This window comes from Mustelus asterias, chromosome 9 (genome assembly GCF_964213995.1).
Source record: "Mustelus asterias chromosome 9, sMusAst1.hap1.1, whole genome shotgun sequence".
In the NCBI taxonomy this organism is placed as follows: domain Eukaryota; kingdom Metazoa; phylum Chordata; class Chondrichthyes; order Carcharhiniformes; family Triakidae; genus Mustelus; species Mustelus asterias.
The window spans coordinates 73,319,863-73,334,851 of NC_135809.1; positions in this window are offsets into that span (position 1 = coordinate 73,319,863).

Below are 14,989 nucleotides of genomic sequence, written 5' to 3' on the forward strand. Positions count from 1 at the left end.
TAATAACAAGAATGGAGCACACTATATACAATACAATCCCAGACGAAAGGGTCACCAGGCAGTGCAGTGACCTTTATACTCCTCCAGGTAGGCGGAGCCAACTGGAGTGTACCACAGAACAATATCAACAGGTAGAACACCCCAACCCTAACCCCAACAGTGACAACAGCAACATATATACAAATACCCATAGTGGTAACCATCTATGGTTCACCACATTCACCCCTCCTTTAAAACAAAAGCCGGCGGGGCAAAACAAAACAGAACGAACTGTCCATATATTCACAAGTTCAGTCGTATTGGAGGGCCGCACCGTCTCTGCGACCTCCTCAACACTGGCGGTAGCGCCAGTTCTGGTGACTGTGATGACCCTCTCTCCAAGGCGGTGTCCAGTGACTCCTCCAGTTCCTCACGGACAGATGGACCACGAGGTGGCGACAATCTCCTGGACTCGAGCACGCCTTGAGGTGGCGACAATCTCCTGGACTCAGGCAAGCTGTACACGGGAGTAAGAGGGTTAAGTGGTGGTCCCGATACTGCCTGCGCCGTGTCAGGAGGGGAGATAAAGGTCAAGGGGTCCCTAACCAGGGGTGTGGGAGCGACAGGGGTTTCCAAGTCCCCTGCAGGCGCCAGATCTCGAATAGAGACCGTGTCCACTCGCCTGTCAGGATATGCCACATAGGCATATTGAGGGTTGGCGTGGAGGAGATGGACCTGTTCAACCAAAGGGTCGGACTTGTGGGTCCTAACATGCCGCCGCAGGAGGACAGGTCCTGAGTACATCAACCAAGACGGCAATGAGGTCCCAGAGGAAGACTTCCTAGGGAAGGAAAACATCCGCTCATGTGGAGTAGCGTTGGTTGCCGTACACAGGAGGGACCGGATGGAATGGAGCACATCAGGAAGGACCTCTTGCCAACGGGAGACTGGAAGACCCTTAGACCTCAACGCCAGTAAGACAGCCTTCCAGACTGGAGCATTTTCTCTTTCAACCTGTCCGTTACCCCTGGGGTTGTAACTCGTAGTTCTACTTGAGGCAATCCCTTTTGAGAGCAGCTATTGCCTCAAGTCGTCACTCATAAACGACGAGCCCCTGTCACTGTGGATATAGCTGGGGTAACCGAACAGGGTGAAAAGATCCCGCAATGCTTTGATAACCGTGGCAGCGGTCATGTCTGAACAGGGAATGGCAAAAGGGAATCGTGAGTACTCGTCAATCACGTTGAGGAAGTACACGTTCCGATCTGTCGAAGGAAGGGGGCCCTTGAAGTCTACACTCAGTCTTTCAAAAGGGCGAGTGGCCTTAATGAGGTGTGCCCTGTCAGGTCGATAGAAGTGCGGTTTGCATTCAGTATATACCTGGCAGCTTCGGGTTATTGACCTGACATCATCCACTGAATAAGGTAGATTCCGGGCCTTTACGAAATGGAAGAGCCGAGTGATCCCCGGATGGCAGAGATCATTGTGGAGGGCCTGTAACCGATCCTCCTGCACACTGGCACATGTTCCACACGACAGGGCGTCTGAGGGCTCATTGAGCTTCCCCGGACGGTACATGATATCATAGTTGTAGGTGGAGAGTTCGATTCTCCACCTCAAGGTTTTATCATTTTTGATCTTACCCCGTAACGTGTTGTTGAACATGAACGCCATGGACCGCTGGTCCGTGAGCAGGGTGAATCGTTTTCCCGCCAAGTAATGGCGCCAATGCCGGACGGCCTCCACAATGGCCTGAGCCTCTTTTCCACAGCGGAGTGCTGAATTTCAGGGCCTTGGAGGGTGTGAGAGAAAAAGGCGACGGGCCTGCCCGCCTGGTTAAGTGTGGCGGCCAGGGCGAAATCAGATGCATCACTCTCCACCTGAAAGGGGATGGACTCAGCGACAGCGTGCATCGTGGCTTTCGCGATGTCAGCTTTTATCCCTTCAAAGGCTAAGCGAGCCTCTGCTGCCAGGGGAAAAGAGGTAGACTTTATGAGCGGACGGGCTTTGTCCGCATAATTGGGAACCCACTGTGCGTAGTATGAAAAGAAACCTAAGCATCTTCTCAGTGCTTTGATGCTGGTGGGTAGGGGAAGTTCAAGGAGGGGACGCATACGGTCTGGATCAGGGCCAAGGACCTCGTTTTCCACCGCGTATCCGAGAATTGCTAGGCGGCGCTTGCTAAATACACACTTCTCCCTGTTGTAGGTCAGATTCAGGCGAGACGCAGTGCGTAAAAATCTAAGGAGATTGGCATCGTGGTCCTGCTGGTCATGGCCGCAGATAGTGACGTTGTCCAGGTACGGGAAGGTAGCCTGTAGCCCGTTCTGGTCCACCATTCGGTCCATTGCACGCTGGAAGACCGAAACCCCATTAGTGACGCCAAAGGGGACCCTTAAAAAATGGTAAAGACGACCATCCGCCTCAAAGGCCGTATATTTTCGGTCCTCTGGGCGAATGGGGAGCTGGTGGTAAGCTGACTTCAAGTCAATGGTGGAGAACACCCGGTACTGCGCAATCTGGTTGACCATGTCAGATATGCGCGGGAGAGGATACGCGTCCAGCTGCGTGTATCTATTAATGGTCTGACTATAGTCTATGACCATCCGGGTTTGTCTGCCGTTTTAACCACCACGACTTGCGCTCTCCATAGACTAGTGCTAGGTTGAATGATCCCTTCCCTGAGGAGCCGCTGAACTTCAGATCGAATAAAGATCCAATCCTCAGCGCTGTAATGCCTGCTCTTAGTTGCGATGGGCTTGCAGCCTGGCACGAGATTCTCAAATAAAGATGGTGGGGTGATTCTGAGTGTCGAGAGGCTACACGTGGAGCGCGCTGGGCAATTTGGAGGCTGCAGTGCTCCCACTGAAAGTGGAGGGAGTGGCCCATCGTACTGCAGGGTTACACTCCTCAGGTGGACCATAAAGTCTACTCCCAGGAGTATCGGAGCGCAAAGGTGCGGTAACACGAGGAGCCTGAAGTTCTCATAAACTGTGCCCCGCACCGTTAGGTTGACCATGCAGCTCCCAAGCACGGTAACAGATTGGGACCTCGACGCCATCGAAATTGTCTGTCTGACAGTCCGTACTCGGAGACCGCACCATTTCACGGTGTCAGGGTGAATGAAACTCTCCGTGCTCCCGCTGTCAAACAAACAATGTATTAGGCGTCCATTTACCTCTATGCCCATCATGGACTTGTCGAGTCTGTGAGGCTTGGCCTGGTCCAGGATGATTGATGCCACCGTTGGGTCTTGAGTGCAACTGCAGGCTGCTGAGATGGTTGATGATGATGATGACGCCTGCTGGTCGTCTGCGGTCGGTGCCGACCAAAATGGCTGCGCCCATGGATCGCACGAGGTCGGTGGCGCTAAAAGTAGCGGCCCCTGCAGGTCGCATGCGTCTTGCGAATTCGTCGTCAGGAATGGCGGTGCTCTGGAATCGCACGTGGTGGAAGACCTCGAAGAAGCTGGAGACAAGGAGACAGGCTCTGGAGAATCACACGCCGCGCTGCTAAGCTTCGAGGGTGGTTTAGCCCTGCATACTTTGGCATAGTGCCCTTTCTTCCCACACGGGGAGCAAAATACCGTTCTAGCTGGACATCACTGCCGAGGGTGTTTCGCCAATCCACAGAAATAGCACCGCGGGCCTCCTAGAGCTGCCGCCGTCGTCAGGTCCGAGGTTGAAAGCACAATCGCGCTGTTTTTCAGAGCCGCTGGGTAGAATTAAGTCGGTGGCTGTACTTGCCACGATGTTCCCACGTGGTCGGTGGGTTAAGTTTCAAGACTTCTGGAGGCCGTTTCCATCGTGTCAGCCAATTCCACCGTCTTAGCTAGGTCTAAGTTACCTTGCTCTCGCAGCCGCAGGCGAATATAAGATGAGCCGATTCCCGCCACGAACGCATCTCGGATCAAGTCGTTAGTATACTGGGCCGCCGACACTGGCTTGCAATTGCAGGCTCTGGCTAGCTGCTGAAGTTCACGCAGGTACTGTCCCGTCGTTTCACCGGGCTGCCGCCATCGAGTGGCTAGAAGGTGTCGAGCATGAATCTCGTTTGGCGGTTTGTTGTACAGTTTCTTAAGTAGTTCGATGGCCCCTTTGTAGTCTTGGGCATCGCGGATTGATGAGTATACAGTGTCGCTTACCCTTGCGTGGAGGACCCGCAGTCTATCAGCGTCATTTTGAATGGCTGTTGAGGCATCGATATAGTCTTGAAAACACTTCAACCAATGGTCGAAAGTGTTCGACGCTCCAGCTGCACGTGGATCTAAGGTAAGCCGATCAGGTTTCAGCATTTGCTCCATGGTCTTTTTTTTTACCAAAATTGTTATTAATAAAATTGATGCGCGATTAAATCACTCGGGAGGCTAGATTGTACCCGGGAAATAAAGGCTTTTATTAATAACAAGAATGGAGCATACTATATACAATACAATCTCAGACTAAAGGGTCACCAGGCAGTGCAGTGACCTTTATACTCCTCCATGTAGGCGGAGCCAACTGGAGTGTACCACAGAACAATATCAACAGGTAGAACACCCCAACCCTAACCCCAACAGTGACAACAGTAACATATATACAAGTACCCATAGTGCTGACCATCTATGGTTCAGTACCCATAGTGGTAACCATCTATGGTTCACCACATCCAGTACCATTTATTCTCTCTCCACACTGCCATCCTTCCTGTGCTGAGGAAGTTAATCTGATAAACAATACATGGAACCAATCTACCAAATGATCAATAGGCTACCAGTGTCCGCCCAAATCTGGGTGCTCATTGTTCAGGAAGTCCATTCTTGTGATTTTATTCAGGGCTTCCCCAGCTCCATTGTTATAATTTTGGTGGACACCCGATTTCATTGATAAATGAGGTTTACACCAATGCACCATTGAAACATCAGCAGCAGGAGAAATCATCTGATAAATCTGGAGTCAATGGCAATCGGGGGAAAGCTCTCCGCCAGTTGGAATCATACCTGAAACAAAGAAGATGGTTGTGGTGGTTGGAGGTCAATCATCTCAGCTCCAGGACATCTCTGCAGGAGTTCCTCAGGGTAGTGTCCTCAGCCGACCATCTTCAGTTGATTCATCAATGGCCTTCCTTCCACCATAAGGTCAGAAGTGGGGATATTTGGAAATGCATGTTCATCTCCAACAATGTTCAGCTCCATTCACAATTTCTCACACTGAAGCAGTTCACGTTCAAGTGCAACAAGACCTGGACAATATCCAGGTTTGGGTTGACAAGGGGCAAGTAACATTTGTGCCACACAAATGCCAGGCAATGACCATCTCCAACAAGAGAGGATCTAACGATCTCCCCTTGACACTCAATGGCATTACCATCGCTGAGTCCCCCACGATCAGCATCCTGTGGGGGTTATCATTGACCGGAAACTGAACTAGACTAGCCATATAAATACTGTAGCCACAGGTCAGAGGCTAGGAATCTTGGAATTTTAACTCACTTCCTGACTCCTCAAAGCCTATCCATCATCTACAAGACACAAGTCAGGAGTGTGATGGAACATTCTCCACTTGCCTTGATAAGTGCAGCTCCAACAACAATAAAAAGGCTCAACAGCATCCAGGATAAAGCAGCCCCTTGATTGCTATCCCTTCCACAAACATTCAATTTCTCCACCACCGACACACAGCAGCAGCCGTGTGTATGATCTACAATGTGCAGTGCAGGAACTCACCAAGGTTCCTTAGGCAGCACCTACCAAACCTATAATCTTTGAAGGACAAGAGCAGCAGACGCATGCGAACACCTGGACATTCCCTTCCAACCACTCACCATCCTGACCAAAGGTCAAAAAGAAAATTCTGTGATAGAGTGGGATGAAGGAGAGATTAATTAGAACATAGGACATAGAAAAAATACAGCACAAACAGGCCCTTCGGCCCACAAGTTGCGCCGGTCATGTCCCTACCTACCTAGGATCTGAAATTGTTGGACTTATTGTGGGGAGTGGAAGGCTAGAATGCGCTTCTCCGAAAGGTGAGGTTGTGAGCTTCATTAGAACAGTATCGGTGTCGGAGGCTAGAGAGGAATGGAAAAATAATGGAGACTATAAGAGCATGACAACATGAACTGGGAAAGTGCAAGTTAACACCAAAGGCACAAAAATGATGGGAGCGATTCTCCCAACAGTGCTGAATTGGTGGGAAAACTGGTCTAGATCACGACTGTTTTTTCAGTGCAACTTCAGACCTGAATCTCCCCACTCTGTGCAATGCAGAGGCCACAATCGTGAATATCATTAAAAACCCGGGGGTGGGGCCTATTCACGCCAAAGAGCCTGAAATCGGCTGGATGAGCGGGAACCCGCTGATGCACACATCACTGGAAGATCGTGGAAAAGACCTCCCAGCATCCAGATCACTGCCATCCAAACCCCACACACATTGCTGGCCTCATTGCTGGCCCGCACAACCCCCCCCGAAGAAAATTACTGGCCCTCTTCCTCCATACAGACATCGCTGGCCCCCCTCCCCCATACAGATATTGCTGCCCCCCCACCCCCTCCTGTCTCCCCCCACACACAGACATGGCTGCCCGCTCACCCCATGCCCCCATGATTCTGGTTAATGCGGATACCCAATCCCTCCATCCCTTGAACATACTGTCATTAACGCTTCCCTGCAGAGAACTAACATTGAGCTGACCTGCACAACCGCGGCTTGCAATCATTCCCTCTCTTGAATGGGAGCCTTGAGTATTGCCCCCCCCGGCCCCCCCCTGGACACAGCAGCCTATTGAATGGCAGCCAATCAGCACCCTGAGGGATGTATGACACTCAACTGAATGCAGCCTTCAAAATCTCTCACAAGTATTTGTTGCCAAGACTCACTGCACCTGCATTCTTCTAATAAACCCAGAGCGATATATAAGCTGCAGGAATGGACACACACCCACAAAGATGTCTGCGCGTAAACCAGCACCCAGATTCACAGAGGCCGACCAGAATCACCTGCTAGATGCCATGGAGGAGAGGCGTGAGCAGATCTTCCCCGACCAGGGCCCTCACCCAAGGGGTGCATCCACCACAGCATTGTCGGAGGAGGTGACAGGAGCGGTGAATGCCAGGAGCCTGACACCGTGCTCTGGCCGACAGTGTCGGAAAAAATTGCACGACCTTCTTTGAGCAGCAAGGGTGAGTGAGCTCCAGACTTGGAACTCCACACATGCTTGGCACGGATCTCCAACCCTGCTTATACACCTGATGGGCATGCAACAAGTGACCCTTCCCCCAGGAACAGAATCTAACCCCTTCCCCTCACCCCTCAACGAGCACCCTTCAGTGGCGACCACTTTCCCCAAAACTGTCAGCACAACGCCCGAGACACAGACACGCATTGCGCACCATGCACTGCAATATATTAATGCTTGCTATCCACCTTATGTTCCCACAGGAAAAGAACATTCACAGTGTACAGGAGACACACAGACTGGTGGTGGTGTACCTGACCTGTGGCAGCTGATCAGCATCGAGGAACGTGCCATGGAGCTGGCAGGGGGTGATGGGCCTTCCCGATTGGTCATGGACAGCCAGGTCAGCGTCCAGCATGCAAGTGAGCAGAAGCGCACCCTCAACCTAGGTCCTCCTGGAAGTAAGTGCGATGCTGCATAGAATGTTTTGCCTCCCTCCCCCTAATGTATGTTCTTTATTCCAGCTCTGGACCCAGAGGAACCCGGCCCTTCGGCTGTTGCCGCTGCCCCTGCTGCTCTGGAGCAAATTGCCCACGACCCGCTGGATGGCACCTCAGAGGGAGGCACTGAGGAATCCGAGGGCAGCACCACTGAAGCAGCACCAGCATGTACCGCACAACCCACCAACACAGAGACTATCACCATGGCGGATAACTTTAGTGTTGAGGCTTCTGGGTCACGGAAAGTGAGCACATCACAGACACTGATGTGCACATTGAGTGGAGGTGGACACATCTGAGGGCTCGGGCACACGGAGGCCTGCTGGAGGCCAGGATTCAGCTGTCACCAAGCCAGCTGCTGGGCCTCTGGGTTCGTTCCTCCCATGGCTGGCGGAGATGCAGCAGGAAACCCGGGGAGTTGTGGAAGGGCTGTCAGCGACCATGCTGCAACTGCAAGGCTGTTTAGGGGAGTCCAACAGAGTGCTGTTGCAGGAGGTGGTGCCAACACAGGATGCGAACCAGGCCAACACGTCAAGTGTGGCGTCCGCAGTGGAAGGTCTGTCTCAGGGGTCTGTCCTCATGGGTGACAGAGTCCAGGCCATCCTGGAGACACAACGGGCCACAGGCGAGTGTGTTTTCGGCATCCAGAGGCACAGCGTTCGATGGCCATGGGTGTCGGGGGCATGGGGGAGACACTGCTGGCCATGGCTGGGACTCTCGCTGGCATTCTGGAGACACAGCAGGCCGTGGCTGTGAGCCTCAACAACTTAGCCCAGGCTCAGAGGGCTACTGCTGAGGGGCTCCAGAGACTGGCTTGCTGTAGCGGTGGGGCTCTGGAACTTGGCTTGCTGTAGCGGTGGGTCTCTGGAGCTTGGCCCAGTCTCAGAGGGCCAGGGCTGAGGGATCAAGGGGCAGATGCATCTAGGGCTCCAGGACTGGCAGAGCCAGGTGACGCCGGAGCTTCTGGAGCTCAGTCCAGCTACCCTGGCATCCCATGGAGTGTCTCCGAGCCCTCTGGGCACCCCAAGGGAGGAGGAAGGGCTTGAGCCCATGCCCGGGATCTTCCACCCAGGAGGCTCCAGACATCCCGAGACCTTCCGATTTCCCCCCTTCCTCACACCGGGACATATCAGGGCCAGCGAGATGAACAGGGTGGCACCGAAACTGTGCCATTGACAAGTCAACTGGGGCCCTCCAGGTCCCGGCCACCCAGGGGACGTCCGCCAAGGGCATCACGGCAACCGGGCATGCGTCACAACTAGGCACTTCCATCTCCGATGTTGGGGTAGCACCTAGAAGAAGCAGTAGACAGCACAAAGTTAGAAAGTTGTAGTTCACTCAGAGGGCACGGGTGAAGGTCACCAGTAGTCAGGGTTTATTAATCAATAATGCTAAGAACACAATAAACTGATACGTGGATAATTGGAACACATTCTGGGGAAGGTGGGACCTGTACAAACAGGACGGGGTGCACCTGAACTAGGGGGGTACCAATATCCTAGGAGGGAAATTTGGTATGGCTCTTCAGGGGGGTTTAAACTAATTTGTCAGGGGAGTGGGAAAAGGAGTTGTAGTCCAGAAGTCAGTGAGGGTGGTGAGGTATTGGGGACGGTATCAGGGTCAAGGGTGGGTACCGGTAGACAGGAAGGTGGGTTGAAGTGTGTCTACTTCAATGCAAGGAGCATCCGGAACAAAGTAGATGAACTTGGGGCATGGATTGGTACTTGGGACTACGATGTTGTGGCCATTACGGAGACGTGGGTAGAACAAGGACAGGAATGGTTGTTGGACGTTCCGAGGTATAGATGTTTCACTAAGTGTAGGGAAGCTGGTAAAAGAGGTGGAGGAGTGGCATTGTTAATCAAGGATAGTTCAACGGCTGCGGAAAGGCACTTCGAGGGGGATCTGCACACTGAGGTAATATGGGCTGAGGTTAGAAATAGGAAAGGAGCGGTCACGTTGTTAGGAGTTTACTATAGGCCCCCAAATAGTAATAGAGATGTGGAGGAAGAAATTGCTAAGCAGATTATGGATATGTGTGGGGGTCACAGGGTAGTTGTCATGGGGGATTTTAACTTTCCAAATATTGATTGGAACCTTTGTAGGTCAAATAGTTCGGATGGGGCAGTTTTTGTGCAGTGTGTGCAGGAGGGTTTCCTGACACAATATGTGGATAGGCCGACAAGAGGTGAGGCCACATTGAATTTGGTACTGGGAAATGAACCGGGCCAAGTGTTAGATTTGGTTGTGGGAGAGCACTTTGGAGATAGTGACCACAATTCGGTGTCTTTTGTTATTGCAATGGAGAGGGATAGGGCCGTACGGCAGGGCAAGGTTTACAATTGGGGGAGAGGTAATTATGATGCGATTAGGCAAGAATTAGGGGGCATAAGTTGGGAACAGAAACTGTCAGAGAAAGGAACTAATGAAAAGTGGAACTTTTTCAAGGAACAAATACTGGATGTCCTTGATAGGTATGTCCCTGTCAGGCAGGGAGGAAATGGCCGAGTGAGGGAACCATGGTTCACGAAAGAGGTGGAATGTCTTGTGAAAAGGAAGAGGGAAGCTTATGTAGGGATGAGGAAACAAGGTTCAGATGACTCGATTGAGGGTTACAAGTTAGCAAGGAATGAGCTGAAAAAGGGGCTTAGGAGAGCTAGGAGGGGACACGAGAAGTCCTTGGCGGGTCGGATCAATGAAAACCCCAAGGCTTTTTACTCTTATGTGAGGAATAAAAGAATGACCAGGGTGAGGTTAGGGCCAGTCAAGGACAGTAGTGGGAACTTGTGTATGGAGTCAGTAGAGATAGGCGAGGTGATGAATGAATACTTTTCTTCAGTGTTCACCAAGGAGAGGGGCCATGTTTTTGAGGAAGAGAAGGTGTTACAGGCTGGAGGAAATAGATGTTCGGAGGGAGGATGTCCTGGCAGTTTTGAATAAACTGAAGGTCGATAAGTCCCCTGGGCCTGATTAAATGTATCCTAGGATTCTTTGGGAGGCAAGGGATGAGATTGCAGAGCCTTTGGCTTTGATCTTTGGGTCCTCGCTGTCCACGGGGTTGGTGCCAGAGGACTGGCGAATGGCGAATGTTGTTCCTCTGTTTAAGAAAGGGAATAGAAATGACCCTGGCAATTATAGACCGGTTAGTCTTACTTCGGTGGTTGGTAAATTGATGGGAAAGGTCCTTAGAGATGGGATTTACGACCATTTAGAAAGATGCGGATTAATCCGGGATAGTCAGCACGGATTCGTGAAGGGCAAGTCGTGCCTCACAAATTTGATAGAATTTTTTGAGGAGGTAACTAAGTGTGTTGATGAAGGTAGGGCAGTTGATGTCATATACATGGATTTCAGTAAGGCGTTTGATAAGGTCCCTCATGGTCGGCTTATGATGAAAGTAAGGAGGTGTGGGATAGAGGGAAAGTTGGCCGATTGGATAGGTAACTGGCTATCTGATCGAAGTAAGAAGTTTAACAACACCAGGTTAAAGTCCAACAGGTTTATTTGGTAGCAAAAGCCACACAAGCTTTCGGAGCTGCAAGCCCCTTCTTCAGGTGAGTGGGAATTCTGTTCACAAACAGAGCTTATAAAGATACAGACTCAATTTACATGAATAATGGTTGGAATGCGAATACTTACAACTAATCAAGTCTTTAAGAAACAAAACAATGTGAGTGGAGAGAGCATCAAGACAGGCTAAAAAGATGTGTATTGTCTCCAGACAAGACAGCCAGTGAAACTCTGTGGGGGTTACAGGTAGTGTGACATGAACCCAATATCCCGGTTGAGGCCGTCCTTGTGTGTGCGGAACCTGGCTATCAGTTTCTGCTCAGCGACTCTGCGCCGTCGTGTGTCGCGAAGGCCGCCTTGGAGAACACTTACCTGAAGAACACTTACCTGAAGAAGGGGCTTGCAGCTCCGAAAGCTTGCGTGGCTTTTGCTACCAAATAAACCTGTTGGACTTTAACCTGGTGTTGTTAAACGTCTTACTGTGTTTACCCCAGTCCAACGCCGGCATCTTCACATCATATCTGATCGAAGACAGAGGGTGGTGGTGGATGGAAAATTTTCGGATTGGAGGCAGGTTGCTAGCGGAGTGCCGCAGGGATCAGTGCTTGGTCCTCTGCTCTTTGTGATTTTTATTAATGACTTAGAGGAGGGGGCTGAAGGGTGGATCAGTAAATTTGCTGATGACACCAAGATTGGTGGAGTAGTGGATGAGGTGGAGGGCTGTTGTAGGCTGCAAAGAGACATAGATACGATGCAAAGCTGGGCTGAAAAATGGCAAATGGAGTTTAACCCTGATAAATGTGAGGTGATTCATTTTGGTAGGACTAATTTAAATGTGGATTACAGGGTCAAAGGTAGGGTTCTGAAGACTGTGGAGGAACAGAGAGATCTTGGGGTCCATATCCACAGATCTCTAAAGGTTGCCACTCAAGTGGATAGAGCTGTGAAGAAGGCCTATAGTGTGTTAGCTTTTATTAACAGGGGGTTGGAGTTTAAGAGCCGTGGGGTTATGCTGCAACTGTACAGGACCTTGGTGAGACCACATTTGGAATATTGTGTGCAGTTCTGGTCACCTCACTATAAGAAGGATGTGGAAGCGCTGGAAAGAGTGCAGAGGAGATTTACCAGGATGCTGCCTGGTTTGAAGAGTAGGTCTTATGAGGAAAGGTTGAGGGAGTTAGGGCTGTTCTCTCTGGAGCGGAGGAGGCTGAGGGGAGACTTAATAGAGGTTTATAAAATGATGAAGGGGATAGATAGAGTGAACGTTCAAAGACTATTTCCTCGGGTGGATGGAGCTATTACAAGGGGGCATAACTATAGGGTTCGTGGTGGGAGATACAGGAAGGATATCAGAGGTAGGTTCTTTACGCAGAGAGTGGTTGGGGTGTGGAATGGACTGCCTGCAGTGATAGTGGAGTCAGACACTTTAGGAACATTTAAGCGGTTATTGGATAGGCAGATGGAGCACACCAGGATGATAGGGAGTGGGATAGCTTGATCTTGGTTTCAGATAAAGCTCGGCACAACATCGTGGGCCGAAGGGCCTGTTCTCTGCTGTACTGTTCTATGTTCTAAACTGTTAATTGCATCTCACAGCTGTGACTAATGTGTCTCTGATTCCACCCCCTCCTTCCCACAGAGCTGAGTGCTCCCCATTCCCATGCATAGAGGTGCTATCTGTTGAACCTTGAAGACTCAGCCACATGTTACTTGTGCCTGCCCTACGTTCCCCAACATCCACCAGACCCTTGGTGCAAGTGCCCCTCCCCCCTATTGGCCAAAAAACATGTGTCCCCAACCCTTACAGCTACGTGGGCCAGGGTGGCAGCGTGCACTCGGAGTACAGGTAGGAGTCAGACTTGAATTCCACTGGAGGCAGGATCCCAGTGAGCCCAACAACGAGTCGGCATCATCCTCCAAACTTCAACCAAGACTCGCAACCATTGCCAGCACAAACACATGAACATGTTTGGATGTTTCTGGGGATAGGGTAGTGGGAATGACAGCAGCAGGGGAAGAGTGATGTGGTGATTTGAGGGCTCAGGTCGGTTTGGAGGGGGAATAGCAGCTGCACTTGCCCCTGCGGTGTGGTGGTTGCAGCCCCTCACTGCACAGCACCAGCTGGGTGAAGCGGGCTGCAATCAAGGCTTCCCTCGCTGCCCTTCCCTGCTGGACACCTGTCATCGTCGCCCGACCTCCTTCCTCCGGCTCTTCATAAAGCGGGATGCCCACCTCGCTCCTTCGCCACTCCTCCTCCTCCTGCTCCAGCTGGTCTCCCTGCTGCTGGGCGATGATGTGCAGAGTGCAGCAAACGATGATGAAGCGTGAAGCACGCACAGGGTCATACTGGAGGGCCCCCCAGAGCGCTCCAAGCGGCGGAACCGCATCTTCAGCAGGCCGATGCACCGCTCAACGATGGACCGGGTGGCTGCATGGGCCTCGGTGTCGTGGGTCTCTACCTTGGTCTGGGACCTCGCATAGGCGTCATCAGCCATGACCTTAGCGGGTAACAGTAGCCATCCCGGGAACATGGGCTGGTCTTCAAAGACCCCAGGGGTGTCCGGCTGCCGGATCACAAAGCTGTCATGGACACTCCCTGGATGGCGTGCATCGACCTGCATGATCTTCAGCTGGTGGTCACAGACAATTTGGATGTTCAGGGAGTGGAACTCCTTCCGGTTCAAAAATTGCTGCGGCCCTGCATGGCAAGGCAATGTGTCCCCCATCCACTGCTCCCTGGACATTGGGAATCCCAGCAATGGAAGCAACGTCAAGAGCCTGGGTCTCCTGCTGTGCATGGCCCACATTGAAATTAATGAACTGCCTGCCCGGACACACAGGGCATCTAGAACAAAGAACAATACAGCACAGGAACAGGCCTTTCGGCCCTCCAAGCCCGCGCCGCTCCCCGGTCCAGGATTGAATCCTGAATCCAGGATCCCCGCCCAATTTTCCAGCCTATCTACATCCTAATATCCTATCCACCGAGCTGTCCCTCACAGCTACGATGCTTTGTTCATCACAATCTATTAACTCACCCCCACCCCCCATTCCAGACCATGTGATCTCCAGGGAGAGGCGAAAACCCAGAGTGAAAACCCCAGGGCCAATATGGGGAAAAAAAAATCTGGGAAATTCCTCTCCGACCCCCTGAGGCGATCGAAACGAGTCCAGGAGATCACACTGGCCCTGATCAGAAAATGCTTCCCAACCCTATTCATTTCCACTTCTGCTTTACGAACACCATCTGAATTACCTGCCCCCGAGACAGGTTCCCAACTATCCGCAGTCTCGCTCTGTACTGGCACCAGCAAGATGATCATAGAATGAAGCCTTGAAACGAGAAACAAAGAACAATTAGCCCGCGCCGCTCCCTGGTCCAAACTAGACCACTCTTTTGTATCCCTCCATTCCCACTCCGTTCATATAGCTGTCTAGATAAGTCTTAAACGTTCCCAGTGTGTCCGCCTCCACCACCTTGCCCGGCAACACATTCCAGGCCCCCACGACCCTCTGTGTAAAATATGTCCTTCTGATATCTGTGTTAAACCTCCCCCCCTTCACCTTGAACCTATGACCCCTCGTGAACGTCACCATCGACCCGGGGAAAAGCTTCCCACCGTTCACCCTATCTATGCCTTTCATAATTTTATACACCTCTATTAAGTCTCCCCTCATCCTCCGTCTTTCCAAGGAGAACAACCCCAGTTTCCCCAATCTCTCCTCATAACTAAGCCCCTCCATACCAGGCAACATCCTGGTAAACCTCCTCTGTACTCTCTCCAAAGCCTCCACGTCCTTCTGGTAGTGTGGCGACCAGAATTGGACGCAGTATTCCAAAT